Raw genomic sequence first — 6,091 nt, forward strand, 5'->3', positions numbered from 1 at the left:
TATCTCTCTTTACCAAGAAGACATATGCATACACATACATGAGAAATAGAAGATATTTAATGATATAGAAATGTGCTGAGAAATTATTGGCCTTTTATTCACAAAAAATAGAATAATCTTAAGAAATACACATATATAGCATATAACTATATAGCATTATATTTATATCAATCTGGATTCTAAAATTTATATCAATCTGGATTATTTATATCAATCTGGATTCTAAAATTTTGTAGCAAGTTATTTTTCCTTAAACCTAATATGTTTATGGTAATTTTAATATGGATTTGGCATATACAAAATTTGAAATTTTTTAACTACTCAAGTGACTGAGTACTTGTCCTATGCTTAGTGCTGTGCTAGGCATTGAAGGTGCTATGAGTCTATACAAAGTATGAAACTTGCATTTAAAGAGTTTATCATCTAATTTTGAAAACTGTAGAGTGATTGTCTGAGATGGTCCCCTTGTGAGATGCCCCTACTAGTTTCACAGGGTAACAGCTTCAGAGTTCTTTTCTATAATATCAAAGTGGTTGTTGAAGTAAGGAAGTAGCTACATTAATTTCTGCAACAGGTTTCCATAAGATAGCTCTTTGGCTTCTTGAAAATAAGATTTCCATATTTTGTTTTAATTTCTATTAATATAAACAAAGTGCCTAAGAGTACACACAAAAAGGAAATTAACATTCTTTTTTTTTTTTCCAAACTGATGCAAAATATTTATTCCAAGTTAGTTATTTTATGCAGTAGTTTCCCCCCTCAACAGACCTGTGATAACCACATCTTTTAAATCTGTAAATAATGTTATCAAAATAATCTTAATCTTTGAAATCTCACAAAAATTTATATTTTACAATCCACCCTGAATATCAAGGCTGCAAGAATAACACAACATTTCTTATATCCAAATATTTTACAGCTGTACCCAAAAAGAAAAACAAAAAAACAACCACATACACTTGGTTAAGGGCTAAAGTTACCCGAGCAGCCAAAAATAAAATAAAATACCCAAATTATTAGCATTAATTTAATACAATTATAACTTCAATAGTCACTTTGTCATTGACAATGATTGCTTGAGCACAGGGGTGAGTGCCCCAAGGGCTGGTAGTAGAAGCTGTTGCTGCAGACCAGTGTCTCTTCTCTGCACTGCCAGCTCCCACCTGTGCATCGCCCCATATGTACTGTGTGTGTGTGTGTGTGTTAAAAATCTTTCCCACCACACAAACTTCTCTATTAAGCAGGTAACAGGGAAGAACAACAAAAGCTAAACAAGCCAATCGCTCTCTCTTTGGGATATGATTATTTCCCTTGTGCATGAAGTATTCAACAACGTAAGAAAAGAAAAGAACAATTTCTTTTGTATACTCCCTAAACAGAGTTTACTGGGTCAGATTTAACTGTGAGCATTTATATGCCTACTTCCAGGCATCGTCATCTGATGTTTCACTGCTACTTGTTTCCGTGTCTGAGTCCTCAAACTCTGCTTTACAAGTGCTTCTCCAAGGGGAGAACAGGCTGGAATTGCGGCTCTGCAAGAAGCCATTCTTTCCAAAGCCATTTCTTCTCAGCTGCTCTGTCTTCATGTGGAATTCTTTGAGCTCATCCTCTGTGAGGGGAAGGCAACTCTCATCATTTTCAGGATATTCCTGCCACCCCATTGCTTTCAATAACCTGTGCTCTGCTTCCAAAGAATGTGAGAGAACCTCCCCTTCTTCCACTATTGGGAGAGCAAGACCATTCTGATGACAGCCTTCCTCTCCGTTTTCCTTTGGTTCAGGTGTGCTGTCATCCTCCAAATCCTCCAGCTTGTCACAGTCTCTGTTTTCTGAGAATTCTCCATTCCGGTCATCCTTCAGAGTCTTCAGGAACTCACTCTTCCTGTCAGTGGTTCGGCGGGTCAACTTGGTCAGGCGAGAGGAGCTGATCTCAATTGGAGGGGTGGTGCTGGAGGGACTCTCTTTGGGAGAACTCAGAACTGCACCACCAGCCAGCACCACTGGTTTGGTAACAGAGATTGGACTGGTAAAAGCACACTCCCGGCTAGAGGTAAGGGATCCTGTTTTGTGTTCCATTCTGTTAGCTTTCCATGCATTGGGCTTAGAAGGAGGTGGTGCAGGCTTAGGAACCAGGTTCTTATAGACACTTGGAACTATGGATGATGATTTATTCCCATTTGCATGGTGAGATCCTGGTGAGGTGAATGCAGCAGAGAAGGCAGCAGCAGGATCCTCTTTGGATACTTTTTTGATAACTATCATTTTGGAGGGTTGCTTGGCACTAGGTGGGTTTTCCCATACTCCAGAAGGGGTCCCAAAAGGTCTGCATGGCTGATTCTGTTTGCCAGCTTCTGGATTCAAAGAAGGAAAGTCTTCTTCTTCAAACTGCAACTTTTCCACCTTGTCTTCTTTCTTTTCTTCCCTAATCTCTGTAGGTGGCCTTTCCTGAAAGGAACAGCCTTTCCGGGAGTGGAAGCTGCCATTCCAATGGCGATGGTTCCCTGTGCCACCTCCACTACGCTGGCTCATAACATCGTGACCTCGGGAAGAGCCATACCAATAAGATGGGTTCCCTGTGATTCCAGCATATGCTCCCTTAGAGACACCAGAGTCCACAGAATCATGGTGCCAGGAATCTCCTGTAGTTCGTAGGGGTCCATTGTTAAAAAAGCCATCAGAGGAATTATGTCGACGACGGCTTACTCCAAATCTACCTTCTCCTCGGGGTAGGTGCTCTCCGTGTTTCTCAAAGGTTGCAGTAGGTGACTTAGCTGACTGTGGTGTTGAGAAATTTAGCCAAGCAGGAACAAAATCATGCTGCGCCATTTAGGTCCAGTGTCTCTTTTTCAGCAAGGTGAGGCATCCAACCTCATGGCCAGGATCCCAGAGAATAACCTCTGTGGTCCTGTTTCCTGAACTCCTGGGGTCTGCCAGCTGGATCTCTCACGAGGTTTTCTTGTTAAAAGGGTGCTTAAAGTAACCTGGTCAGCAGCAGGACTTACGATGAAGCACAAAGCAGCCAGACTCTGTGTGGATCACTCTCTCAGTCCCCTTAATTATTCATCTTAAACTACCTAGTTCCTGACACGTTTCCAAAAGGGGGAAGGGGGAAGGGGGAAAGGGGAAGGGGAACATAAAAAATATTTGTTACATTTAAAAAAGGGGGGAAAGGGGAAAGAGCTATGTCTATGTTCACCTCATTCAACTTCCTTGAGTTAGGGCACTATGATGTTGCTTAATTAAGTGATACATGGACATTTGCACAGTGAGTACAAACACTGTTCATAACAAGGTCATAGTTAGAAAGACAGGTGTGGGTTCAAGTACGGGCAAGTAATGTTATCAAGATGATAGATCAAAAATATAATACAAAGCCCTATAAAAGATACGAGGAGTCAATTCCAATGGCAAAACATCCACATGACAAAGCCCTTAAAATACAAATTTCATTATTCTTACTCATGCAACTGCTAAAAATAGCATGCAGATGTATATTTGTCTTAACCTTCAAAATTTAAGGACATTAGAATTCTTGTCTTTAAAAAAAAACAAAAAAAAAAAACAGACAGGAACTTGATACACTTTTCCCTCCAGGGAATAGCAACTTTCAAGGCAAGTTTCTTGGTATAAAGCTCCTAAATGTATATTCTATTTCTTTGGTCTTTATTTATAAATTCAGAGCAAGGGTAAAACAAGTAGAAAGATAGGGGATAAGCATAGTCAAAGAGAAAGATAATTCCAAAATGAGGTTTTCTTTTCTTCAGTTTCCTGTATTTCACTTGTTCTGTCCCTTCCTGAAACTGAATTTAGCTACTGGAAGGTGATATGAAGAGTCTTCTACTGCTTTGGTAGAGAAGTCACTTATTATTTTTGATCCATTTCCATCTTCATTCAATCATTTAAAAGGCCACACAGATCACTCGGGCAGCGGCCGGGCTATGGCCAGGGACGAGACGCGGAGTCTGAGGACTAGTCCCAACTTCTCGACCCGGCAGAGGCGGTTAGCCCACAACCATAACAAAGCTCTCCGGAAATTAACATTCTTTATCACATTTTCCATCAAATCTTGCACAGAACTGATTTATACATAGTTCATAAAAATAAACATCACTTGTACAATTAAAGTGGGAAATAATCACTTTTGAATTTAACAAACAATAGTTAATTAAAATATTGAAACATTTATAATTTTAACCTTTCATTGCAGTATTATCATTTGTGACACATGAGCCACATATGCTTTTCTGTCTTCCGATCAATGTTTCCAATTTGAATAGCCAGTTAGCCCTTAGTAATTAGTGCATTTCATTATTTCTTGATTTTTAAAAAATCGTAAAGGATACACACAAATCAATGCAAATTGGCTATGAGCTAATCATCTTATTTTACATAATATAACAGTAGAAGAAAAATCTTCAGTGACATATAGAGAAAAAAAGTAAAAGGCCAAAGGAAAATAATCTGTCAGTGATTACCAATAAGGTCTTTTCCAAAGTTGTGTTCTTCAGATCTTATTTTATGGGAATCTAAGATGTTTTAATATATAAAAAAGAAAAAGACAAGAAAAATTAAGAAAACAAAGGTCTTCCACAGCAAAATAAGTTTGTAAACACTGCAATACATTTCTAAGACTTTATAATGCTAATATACCAATATATGGGAAAGTTACAGCGTGAAACAAAATACTGGGAGTGCAGGACCCCCTTTCCACCCTCTGTTAAAGCAATAATTAGCAAGTAATATAAAGGGCAGAGGTTGGCAATCTTGTTCTATAAAGGATCAGATATATTTTGGCAGGCCTTATGGCTTTATTCTCAGCTATTCAACTCTGTTGATGTAGCATAAACACAGTTAGTCATAGACAATATGTACAGGAATCAGTGTCACTGTTCTGTTAAAACATTATTTATAAACAGTAACATCTGAATTTTATACAATTTTTGCATGTCACAAAAATTATTCCTCATTTGACATTTTATTTTTTATTTTTAAGTTTTTGTATTTAAAACATATGGGGGTACAACAATTCATATGTATAGATATAGATATAGTTATATGTACACACTAGGAGTTTACTACAACTTTTGTGTGTATATTTTGTGTGTTTACACACAGTAAGTTTTTTTCTTTTCATTAAGTATAATCAATGTAACCAATTTATTGAGATGTTTCAACTCAATAGGGAATAAATATAAAGTGGTTTTTTTTTTTTAACCATTGCTTTTAATTTTTGACTTCCATCCATAAATTTTATCTAGGTTAGATTCCACAATTTCTGGGTCACTTTCAGCCCAATATAGTTTGCAATTTCAATCTCTAATTCAACTCAAATCTGATTTCATCTCCTTTCTTTGCCCCACAGCAGGCCATATGTTTATTTCCCACGATACAACCTTTAGGCAGACTCAGGGATATCACCTCTTTCTCTGTTTCCTGAGTATGGCTTCCTTAGGGTGAAAAACACAAGAAGGGACCAGTGAGCCAGGAGTCACCTGTTGATGCATAGAAAGCATCCCTGCTTTTGCTGTGCTTTGGTCTGTTTTCATCTACTGGTGGCTTCTTTAGTATTATAGTCTTTTCATAGTTAATGTATGTAGTTTCCTTTGGGTGTTCTTCAGCCTTATCCAAGCTCTTTGGACTCATAGATTCTCCTCAAAGAGGGAGACTCATGTCTCTCTTTGACCTCTGTGAAAGTATGCTTGCAAGCCCTTACAAGCATACTTACCACCAGTCCTTTCTCTAAATAGGACATCTCTTGAATGGGTGTCTGTCTGAGTCACCTAGTGGAAGCTGCTCCACATCTGTTCTTTGTGTTCTTTTACCCACAGCCACGGGAACTGTTGAGGACCTTTCTAATGCTATCTTAGCACTCCATATCCTTTCTTGCTTACTTTTCCCTGTCCCATTAGCCTATAGTCATTTCTTGCCTGATTAGTATTGATCAGTATTCTAGCAACTCTTTCACCTTGAGAAATTTCCAGACAAATAGTCATCAGTTTTTATGTTCATGTGTGTACCCAAATTCTAGGATATCATGTGAAATTCTATCAAGAATTCCCTTGAAACATTCATCTCACTTGCTTGGCAGTGCC

The 6,091-nt window shown here is 38.1% G+C and overlaps 1 pseudogene; it reads right to left on the reverse strand.

The window, feature by feature from the left end:
- Positions 1–705: 705 nt before the first annotated feature.
- LOC105878301 (vasculin-like protein 1 pseudogene) lies at positions 706–4,027 on the reverse strand (annotated as a pseudogene).
- Between the last annotated feature and the right edge of the window lie 2,064 nt (positions 4,028–6,091).

Source organism: Microcebus murinus, chromosome X, assembly GCF_040939455.1.
Source record: "Microcebus murinus isolate Inina chromosome X, M.murinus_Inina_mat1.0, whole genome shotgun sequence".
Classification (NCBI taxonomy): Eukaryota; Metazoa; Chordata; class Mammalia; order Primates; family Cheirogaleidae; genus Microcebus; species Microcebus murinus.